Here is an 11,940-nt window from a genome sequence, read left to right as displayed (position 1 = left end):
TGCAGACATGTACATGCATGCACACATCCAGAGACACCTACACACACACATAAATGTACACACACATTGAAGGAGGCAAGCACGGGTGCCCACCATTAGAAAATACATTAAAATGCAATAAAACTCCTAACTAAACCCCATCTAATTGAGGGCAAGGATATGTATGTATATATAATTATATAATTATATAATTATCTTATATATATGTGTTATATTTATGTAATTATATTTATCTTTTATGTGTATGTGTGTGTTTTATTTATTTATGTTTGTGTTTATATGTATGCATATATAATTTATGTGTGTGTATAATCTATTTATGTGTTGATATATATTTGTGTATATATGTATGTATTTATGTCAACCAAAGAAAACTCTATGTTAACCATGTCCTCTTCCTCCTCATGGTGATAATGTTCATCATGTGTATCAATAAACACATTATTATTCTCTTCATGCATTATCTTAGCAAAGGTCCATTGTTTTCTTCTCTAAGTTCTAAAGAGTTAAATCTTGAAGTTTGCATATGTCTTGCATTATATTTATCTTTTATGTGTATGTGTGTGTGTGTGTGTGTGTGTGTGTGTGTGTGTGTGTGTGATTTATTTATGTTTGTGTTTATATATACATATATATGTATACATATATAATTTATGTGTGTGTATAATTTATTTATGTGTTGATATATATATATATATATATATATATATATATATATATATGTATGTATGTATTTATGTACATATGTATGTATGTATATATACATACATATACATATATATGTATATATATGTATATACACACACATATATATATGTTATATTTATGTAATTATATTTATCTTTTATATGTGTGTGTGTGTAATAATTATATATATATATATATATATAATTCATGTATTTATAGTTATTTTATGTGCGTATAATATATGTATGTGTGTGTTAATATATATATATGTGTGTGTGTGTGTGTGTGTGCGTGTGTGTAATAATCATATATATATTTATGTATTTTATAAAATAAAAAATGATTTTTTAAAATTTTGAAACAGCATATGTGTGTGAGAGAGAGTGAGAGCGAGAGAGCGAGTGTGTGATTTTGGGGAAAGTGTGTGTATATGAGGGCGAGAAAAATATTTTAGTTTTGAGAATAGAAAAAGAGAGAGTGTGTGTGTGTGTGTGTGTGTGTGAGTAAAAGAAAGGTAGGGTTTTTTTGTGTGTCTTAAGTTTTTTTGTTCATTGGGAGGATTTTTGTGTGTTAACTTTGTAGAGTGCATTGTTCCATATGTTTTGTATAGTAGGTTTATAAGAATCCAAGCTGCACTTACACTTAGGGAGAGTGGATTAGTAAGAGAAACTCTCAAACACTATCACACAGCAAGAAAAAGGGAGGTACTTATGTGTCTTTAATTAAACCCACATGTACACACACAAAGGTTAAGCACCCAAATGTACAGGTCCAAACATCCATGTACACACACAATGTAATCGCATTAGTATATTTGACACACATATTGACGCATATAGTATTCATGCTTCTACTTACTTATATAATTGTATGAATGATTGACAAATGGAAGAGGTGACTTGCACTTTTTTTGAGCACATGAGAAGCACTCTTTCCTTTGAGAAAGGGGTGAATTTGGTTGCAGAGTTTGAGCGTCATTATTTCCATGTTCCAAGTTGGTATGGGCCATGGCCGGTTTATGCTATCAATTGGAACGATGTTTTCCAAATTACTATATGATTAGATTCATATAAATTAGATGAAAATATTGCGCTCATGTGATTATTCAAGAAAGCCTAGGCTTGATTGATCATTATGAAATAGACTATAATGTCCATGGTGATAGAGATCAAGCACGACAAGTATTCGATGAGGTTATTAAATGTATCCCAAAGCATAAGCTCCTTCGAAAATAAATATGGTTGTGTTTTTATTTAGTAACCATTGGTGCTAGATTGTATAAGTATTTTTTATTCTTTCTTACTATCTCTAAGTATAAAAAAGATCATGATTGTTATTAATATATAGCTTGATTATGTTTCATGTAGAGACATGTCATTAAATATCTTGAAGTTGATCTATGACAAAAACAAATTTGTATGTATGTATGTATGTATGTATGTATACATATATATATACATATATATGTATGTATATATATATATATAGAAGGGTTGAAACTGAGGAGCATAGAGAACTCCATGGCGAAATTCCATTAACATAACAATTCTCAATGCTATGGTTCTTCAAGAACCTATTAATGAACATCACAATGCTCAGACACAGAGATATGGCACGAGGCCTTTCTCACTTGAATCCACTTGGATTCAAGTAACATAACAATTCTCAATGCTATGGTTCTTCAAGAACCTATCAATGAACATCACAATGCTCAGACAAATGCTCAGACACAGAGATATGGCACGAGGCCCTTTCTCACTTGAATCCACTTGGATTCAAGTAACATAACAATTCTCAATGCTATGGTTCTTCAAGAACCTATCAATGAACATCACAATGCTCAGACACAGAGATATGGCACGAGGCCCTTTCTCACTTGAATCCACTTGAATCCACTTGAATCCACTTGGATTCAAGTAACATAACAATTATCAATGCCATGGTTCTTCAAGAATCTATCAATGAACATCACAATGCTTTAGAAGTGTGAGGCATCAAGAAAGCTTGGAGAATATGTGGGCAAACACTGTTGTGGAAGTGGGAAGGTATCTTTACTACCATTGGAAAATCCACCTCCTGCATTGGTGGAGTTGTTACTACGTGGTAATGATAATGCAAGTAAGGAATACAGAAAGAATATACGGTCTTATAATAATGCCTTGGCATTCGTTTCACTGGGTGCTCACTTGGATACTCAGTTCACTAGGGGAGGAGGAGTATTCAATTTTCAAATCCATGGTACCACCTATCATCATGTTGGTTCTTTCATACCTGATGAAACACAAGATACGGCTCCTTGATTTGCTCAGCTTTATGTGTATGATACAGAGCATGAATTAGAGAATAGACTTCATGGGATGCCCTCTTTAATCATAACATTGTTGAAAGGTTACAATTAATGATGTATGTACATAATCCGTGCACTTCGTTTAATGAGAGAAATGTTGTTGTCAAGTCCACATGCAGATTTGAGAATGGTCATCTCACTGAAGCTCGATCAACCTCACGGCAATACTTGGTCCCTATAGGAAGTGAGGTAGCAGCTATCATGCCGGGTCAAGGAGACGATTTTCATGTGGGACATAGAGACATTCAACTAATGTCGCACACAGGTGCTATAAAACAAATATCTAACTTGCACGCTCATATATGCCTCTATTATATGTTCTTCTATTTCCTCGAGGGGAGAGGATGGTTGGCATGTTGAAATTCCACTCAATGGTAGGAATAGAGAAGGCTCAAATGAGGAGACAAAGACTGTAGCTCAACGACAATATTATGCATATAGACTATAGATTAGGGAAGATACAAATGCATGCCTTCTACGCGGTGGTCGTCTTTTACAATAGTACATTGTTGATGCATATAGTAGCATGGAAGAATCTAGATTAGAATGGATGCGCAATAACCAGAAAGCATTGCGTGTTGAAGTATACCAAGGTCTTGCAAATAAGGTTAATTTAAGTGATGGGATTAATAGAGTCTCTGTAGGCATTTGTTAATCCAATTCTAGGATTAATAAGAGCTACCACCATTATCTTACATCAAGGAGTCATGGTAGATACACCAAAGCCCGTAGTGCAACACGACGATGTGACAACGCTTGCGGGAGATGCGGTGGAATTGCTTCCCAAGGAGTTGTAGAGCTTGGAGACCTCAAGGGTTACGAGCTAGGTCATTGGAAAGATCCTCACGATAGTTGCGGTTCACCAAGTAATCTCTTTTTGGATGTGTTTCAAGGAGAGTTAGGGTGAGCCATAACATTTTTAGCGCCACTGACTGGGGAGCCATCCCTTGGCTTTTTCCATCGTTTTGCCTCTAATCTACGCATAACCCATTGCCCATTATCTTGATTAATGGTTTTCCATGAAAAAGATGTGGAATTGATGGTGATTTGTATGAGATTTGGTGTAGAATAGCTCTCTTTTTTGTTTTTGAAAAGAGTGCTTTTTGCTAAATTTTTAGATTAATTTATGTTTTTGTTGTTGTTTTTGTAGTTTTTCATGTTCTTAGGGCTTGCGCATAGTTTGTATTAGGCTTAGTTTGCATCCATTACATCAAACAATGAAAGAGAATGCATTTCTTAGTGGATGTTAGCCCTCTTTAGTTTAAACATAGATCTAAGATCATCAATTTTAGTTTAATTGTGTGTTTGTTGTTGAAATTGTTTGGATTAGAGTGTTAGCAAGCATTAGGAGTAGCTTAATCTTTCAAAAAAATCTTAAAACCATTAAAAAATCCTTAAATTTGACTAAATTCTCTTAATGGACTGGTTTTTGACATTAAGGGTGATTAATCTTGTTCAAGATGCTAAAAATTTAAAAAATGTGTTAATTGGGGTCTAAATCCTTAAATTTGACTAAATTCTCTCAATGGACTGGTTTTTGTCATTAAGGGTGATTAATCTTGTTCAAGATGCTAAAAATTTAGAAAATGTATTAATTGGGATCTAAATTGATCATATGAGTAGTTGAAATTGGGATTTTTGAGTGTTTTGAGAGCATCTAGATGCATCAAAACACCTAATCACATCAATTTTTTGATCAATTGGAGAAATTTGACTCTCTTTGCTTAAATTTACCTTAAAAGAGGAGACTATAATTAAGAGTCTAATTAATCTTCTAATTTAGATTAATTTACACAATTATTGATGCACAAAGATTAGCATTTCCTTGCTCTACCCAATGATGTGCTTAATTGTGTGAATTATTTAGGGATTAATGGTTGATTAGAGTCCTTGATTAGTGTAAAAGAGAGAAAGATTAGTGAAAGAATTAATCTTGAATTAATCTTTAATCACTTTTTTTTACATAACTCATTAAGGCTAATGCATTCAATGAGTAGATGCTCATGAGTTGTCAAAATTGTCCATTTTGGGGGTCATTTATGAAGGGTGTAAGGTGTGTCATTAAAAGGTTGACTTTTTTGATTCTCACTTACCTTTTTGGGAAAATGCCCAACCCTTTTCATTTAAAATTCGAAAATATCCCCTCCCCCCAAAAAAGAAAATTGTATTTTCCACTAAACTAAAAAAAAAGAGGGGGCGTGAGTGCAGGACGTAAGCGGCTTAGACGTGAACAGCTGGGCATGTGAACGGCTTGGCACATGAAAGGCTTAGCCCGTGAAAAGGTCCATAAAAAATAAATAAAAATTTAAATTTAAATTAATATTAAAAAATCAAATTTAATATTTCGTGGAGTCTGGTTCATGGCATGAACCATTTTCCTAGTGTTTCATGCGTGAAAGCCTAAGATTTGATGCGAGAAAAAAAAATCCAATTTAATATTCCATGGAGTCCGGTTCACGGCGTGAAAAGAGGTCCGTCTCACAGCGAAAAAATAAAAACTAAAAAACCCTTGTTTGGAGGCCCGATCTCCTAAACCGTATATTCAATGAAGGCGCTCTAGGATTCATCGAAAAGTCGACATCGAGCTCTTCGACTTTGGACCGGTTGTCCGAAGTCAAAATCGACCATTTTGGCCTCCGACCAATAGCCTCAAAATTCGACCCAAAAATAGGGGCAAAAACCACAAAAAATCACAAAAAAACAGTGCGAAAATGCATATTCGGGCTACTTTTTGAGAGTCTAAAGGACAAAACCATGGACGACTCAGGGAAACAAAGTTGTAGTACTCCAAAATTACTACAACTCCCTCATACAGAGTTTTTCAAAATTCCTTTTGGAATACCCTAAAAAATGTGCTATGAAATAGGGAAAAAATTCTCAGAATTTTTTTCATCTCTTGAGATAGTGATAGAAAATAGGTTTTAGGACCTCCTCTTCCATTTGGGAAGTTCTTAGCATATGCTTTTTCTAGAAAAATATATTAGGTCGTTCACGTGCATATAGCGCCTAAGCTAATTAGGACAATCGGACACCCGTTTGATCCAACGAAGGGTACACCAACCCTCTTGAAGCTATAACGGGTTGTGGGAAAGTATAAAAAGCACAAAAAAAAATTTGTGATTGCTCATTAAGGAGCATTTAGGCACTCTGACATGGCCACAATAGAGGGATTGCCAGGGATTACACAAGGACTGAACCCAATGGCTGACATCTTCGAGCCATTGAGATCTATGCCGCAAATTCACCTCCCAATGCCATTGGCCATGCCTATAACAAGCGTGTCATCGGGTTTTACACCCCCTGTCACTTTGATTCCACCGGGCTTTGGCTCCTTGCCTAACATTCCTGCAAATCCTATAAGTACCAACCCTTTCCTGAATGCCCACACCTTGGACATACTGACTAGGAAAGGGAGTGGCCCAAGGACTCACTGAGTCTCTTCCAAACAAGAGCACTCACATACGGCCTCAGTGATTCATACAAGAAAGGGGGTGGCCCAAGGACTCAGTGAGTCTCTTCCAAACAAGAGCACTCACATACGGCCTCAGTGATTCATACAGAAATACGATCGTACAAATTTCAAAAATTATGAGCAAATATAATGGAACAACAGACCCTGTTCAATTCATTCAAATGTTTGAACAGAGATGTGAAGCCTTTGGAAATCCCAACTGCCCCACTAAGGTACATGCGTTCAACTTATGCTTAGAGGGAAAAGCTAGTCGATGGTTCATCGCATTGATGCCGGTGATCAAGACCAACTTCAAAACCTTGAAATTAGCCTTTATACATGGCTTTTCTAGACAAGGTGATCGGTGGAGTGCAACAATAGAACTCTATTAAATTGAGCGTCAACTAAATGAATCCATTAGAGATTTTATCCTTTAGGATAAAACTCTTGGACTCACGTGAGTCATGGAAAAAATTAAACGATGTTCAATTAAAAAGATGTTTCATGATGGGCTTAAAGAATAACAGCTTACACAGCTTGATCATTATATCCAATCCAAAAACATTCGATCAAATGAATCCATTAGAGATTTTATCCTTTAGGATAAAACTCTTGGACTCACATGAGTCATGGGAAAAATTAAAGGATGTTCAATTAAAAAGATGTTTCATGATGGGCTTAAAGAATAACAGCTTACACAGCTTGATCATTGTATCCAATCCAAAAACATTCGATTAATGTTGTAGAGAAGCAATCTGTTTAGATGACAACATGCTAGAAGATGATCATGCTACGAGATGTTACTCATCTAAACCAAGTGAAGTTATGGCAAAAGAAAGATCGATCTCGAAATTAACATTCCTAGAATTTTATGTAGCCTTGCTTAAAACCTTATAGCAAACATCCCTAAGAGAGGATGAAAACCTTCAAAACCAAACATCCTTAATGCCTCTAAAAGTGAGGAACGAAATGCCTTGCGTTGAGTGCATTCACTACGATCATCCCAATCCTCATTGTGCATACAAGGCACCTGTCCTTCTATACTGCATATATGGTAAAACCTTTGACCACGATACTAAAAAATGTCCCGCTTCATCCACAATGTACTCAAAGCCTCCATCTCCCGTGCATCAAATAGAAATAGTCCAAAGGGTAGAAACTGCTCAGGAAGCAGTTAATCAGACACTTCAATGTTTCTATTATCGTGGACCTCACAAGGTGGCAGACTGCACAATTTGGAATACTTCCATGCCCATAGTCATTGACACCTTGCGACCAATGTGTGAACGATGTGGTATTGATCACATGTTCCAAGATTGTCCAAGACGAGTTGCTTCAATGCAACTTGTCTCACAAAATATAACTCTTAACATCTTAAGTGTACAAAACGGGCAACTGGCCATGGTACCCTTGAATGTGCTTACATGCTAAGGCACGAGAAACAGTCAAAAGGAATGTGCTTACATGCTTACAAGCTAAGGCACGAGAAACAGTCAAAAGGAATGTAAAAGACAACACCTCAACACGGGTCGAAGAACATGCTTTAAAACATAACCTAAAAGAAGGAGCAAAAACTTCTCAAACCAAGAAAAACAAAGGACAACAAACTATCGAAACCAAGGTCGAATTAAAAGACAGGTAAAAGGAGCCTGTAGTCTCAACATAAAGCCAAAAAGGGACATAAATACGAAAGAGCCAAAAAGGGACATAAACACGAAAGAGCCAAAAGCTATGCTTTACGAGAGGAAGAAACCTTGCAGGAGCTGGAACTTCCAACATATCTTACGAAAAAGATCCCTAGGATTTTGGTTGGATTGTAAATTGCAAATAAAATCACCATAGCTTAAGCACATCTTTATCCAACACGAGAACACAATCTCATGACCCTCGAGCTATGGGATTTGTTAGGTCAACCAACACTCACGGCACATCCTGAAAGGATTACCTTTACACAAGACTTGAACATGCCATGTATGGGGTACTTTGAACATACAAAATACCATATTAGTGAATTTGGGAATTTCCCAATTCCCATTTTTGAATACTTAAAAAAGGGGACATGGATAACATGTTTGTAAGTTTCTCAAAACCCTATCATATGACCTATCATTGGAAAGCGCTTGAAAATGGGAATCTAAAGAGCTATAAAGCGCTCATTTTGGATTAGTGGTGTTCAAGTTATGTTTAATCCAAACTTTTAACCACGTGTCCCAAACTTGTGGGAAATTTCTATATTCCCCAATATGGTGTTACAATGTATATTGAAACTAACCCTCTCACTTGCAAGTTTTTTGTGGTTGAGTATGTGTTGGAAGCAGATTTAATCTTTGGGCATAAATGGACTATTGCTGCCCAAGTACCACCGTGCTTTGCTAGTAATAGAGTCATCATGATGGTCAACTATAAAAAGTTGACAATATCATACTGCGAGGAAGAGGATCCAACTTTAATGGATACAAGCCTCTTCCACAAAATCCCCTCTACACAAGGACCTACCATCCGTGTCAACAACCGACTCCCATAAAGCATCAACTCCTTTAACCCCATTCTCACCTATGAAGTTCGATGCCAAAACCTCGCAATCAGCAGTTATTCCTAAAGAAGTTCTCAGAGCCCAACCATCTATCTCTAACAGGGAACTCAAAGAAGGAAAGACCCCGGAGCTTGTGCATTTTCATTTCGAGATAAACCTCAACAAAGGAGACAACCACATGCTCAAAGGCCTCGTCATTGGACAACCACTCCACAAGTGTCTCTAACCTCATCATCATCAACAATGCCCATGAGTCTCAAACCCACAGCCTCAGCACTAGCCAAAGTCAAGGAAGACCCCAAACCTTCCACATCAACCCTAAAGAAAACTCCACCAAGACTCCCACAATCATGATATCTTAACAGTATCAAAATGTGGCACCTACTTGTAGCTCAAGGCTACTATGAAGGTGCCAATCAAATTTGGGTGCTTCGACAGTCAAAACCTCTTCCTCAACGAAGCACTCGAAAGCCAAGGAAGAAGAATACTCCACAACACCATCCACAAAAGTCTATGCGAGTTCCTCAAAGAACTCCACTAATGCAACAAGTGTGGGTACCAAAAAACACTGCTGCAAGCACAAGGGTAATACCAAAGAAATACCAAAGCTTGGGTCCCCAAGCGCATCACAAAGTCCCCTAAGCTTGCACAAAGAAGAAAGCCTCAACACCAAGCACATCGGCAACCAAATTACAGTGTTCGTCAAAGATGGGTGCGTGTGCATGTACTTCAACAACAAGGATACTATGATTGTAATTTCATCAGATGGTTGCCAAAAGCGAACAATGTAAAGAAAACCTCACCACCAACTTCAACCCCAATAACTTCACTTATAGTTTGACAAGAATGGAGGCCCAAGAAACAGCAAGCAAATCTATCAACCACTCTCGTGCATTCAGCACCAACTCAAGAGCTTGTCTATTTCAAGCAAACAATCAATAGTCTTCCCTACTACCTCGACATCATTTTAGCAACAAATTCAAGAAGCAATACGGAGACTTAGGAGCATATCAATAATAGAATAACAATGCTCTCGTCACCCCTCTTGAAGTAATAAATGAGCGCATAAGAAGCTGTTGCTTGCAAATCATGATATAGATGACCCATAAAATTTAAAAAAAGGGTCAAAATCTACAAATTCATGGAATTCCATCTCACGGAATACAATTCAAGGAGTTCCATCTCACGGCTTAAGAACCAGCACTTTCACGATTTAAGCCTCATCTCAGATTAAGCCATATCACACAATAGCCTCTATATATTGGTTAAGCTTATTGCTTACTATTCTTTTGGATTAATTAATGTAGCAGCTGCTCCATGAGTAACTCATGCACTGGAGAACATTTGCACCAAAACCTCACCCCATCAACAACTTCCAGGTACATCTTTGGATGGGGGGGCCATGGTGGGCAAAAGCGTGGTCAATGGTACAACCCATCGCCTAGAATTTTCTTTCAAATTACAAACCTCTCCAAACGATGCCTCAATCTTCACAAGTCAATGATTTTCAATCCTTAGTGAAGATCTCTATATTAGTCTCGCAAGCCGACGTAATTCTTTCAATCCTCACCAAACAAGTGGCTACTTCAACAAAGAGCAGTTCAATAAGAGTCTATATGACTCAATTCTTGTACTTCATGAAAATCTACTTCTAAGAGCACTTATAAATACATAAAAACATAAAAAGCACATGGGCAGAAGAAGACAGGATCAGGTCCTACTCAACAACATTTGACAAGAATCCTGCCACACAAAGGGACATCATCATAAGCTAGATACTTCAAAGGATGAATGTTGCTTCAATGAATCAAATGAGGAACTGAGAATCACCATCTCGTTCTTCTGATGATTAAGTCTACATTCCTCCGGATCCTTCTCTCTCTTCTCTCATATTATTAACGTCTCTTAGTGTCCCCACTTACAAAAATCACATGTAACCTTGCCAATGATTGCCAAAAACAAATTGAGCAAAAAAAAGGGCTCACACAAATATAAAAATGCACTCATTCACAAAACCCCACCCTCCATCCCCTTAGGAATTCCTAATAAACAACTAACCTCTTCATTCATTAACTAGCTTTTCTTAATCCTTCTAGAGGAACAAAGACCATTGAACATCACTCAACATCAATGCCATCGACAAATCTTGCTCATTCTCTCCACACAAAGGTCTTCAACATGATCACGAGGACGTGATCATCATCAGGAAGGGGGGGATGTTAATCCAATTCTAGGATTAACAAGAGCTACCGCCATTATCTTACATCGAGGAGTCACCAAAGGGTCATACATTCAAGATATGACGCAATAGTGTCCAAAGCTACAACTTGGACGGGCGTCCATAATGGTGTGACGGAGTATTTATGGCGATTCTCGCTTCAAGAGCGTGTGGTAGCAAGTTAGGATGAAGTCCTAAGTGATGTACTTCATGGATATATTATGAGAGTAGTCATTGTAATAGCATAATGGTGTGACGGAGTATTTATGGCGATTCTTACTTCAAGAGCGTGTGGTAGCAAGTTAGGATGAAGTTCTAAGTGATGTACTTCATGGATATATTATGAGAGTAGTCATTGTAATAGCATTAGGCCTCTTATGAGCCTAAAGTGCCCGATCGGCCACAATTTAAGTGAGTGTGAACACTTATGGCCATGTATATAAGTGAATTTCTCTCATAATACAACATACTCTCCCATTGTGCAATTGAGTCTTACTCTTGCTAATCTCTCTCCCTAATGCATGCTAGTGAGTGTGTGTGAGTGAAGTGAGGTGAGAGGAGGGACGAGGACCCGTAGTACAACACAGCAATGTGTGCGCGGGGGGACGCGGTGGAATTGCTTCCCAAGGAGTTGTAGAGCTTGGAGACCTCAAGGGTTATGAGCTCAGCCATTGGAAAGATCCTCACGACAGTTGCGGTTTACC

The sequence above is a fragment of the Cibotium barometz genome, chromosome 12 (assembly GCF_041138505.1).
Source record: "Cibotium barometz isolate CiBa-2024 chromosome 12, ASM4113850v1, whole genome shotgun sequence".
Classification (NCBI taxonomy): domain Eukaryota; kingdom Viridiplantae; phylum Streptophyta; class Polypodiopsida; order Cyatheales; family Cibotiaceae; genus Cibotium; species Cibotium barometz.
The sequence above is the reverse complement of the archived record's forward strand: the minus strand, read 5'-3'. Positions refer to the sequence as shown.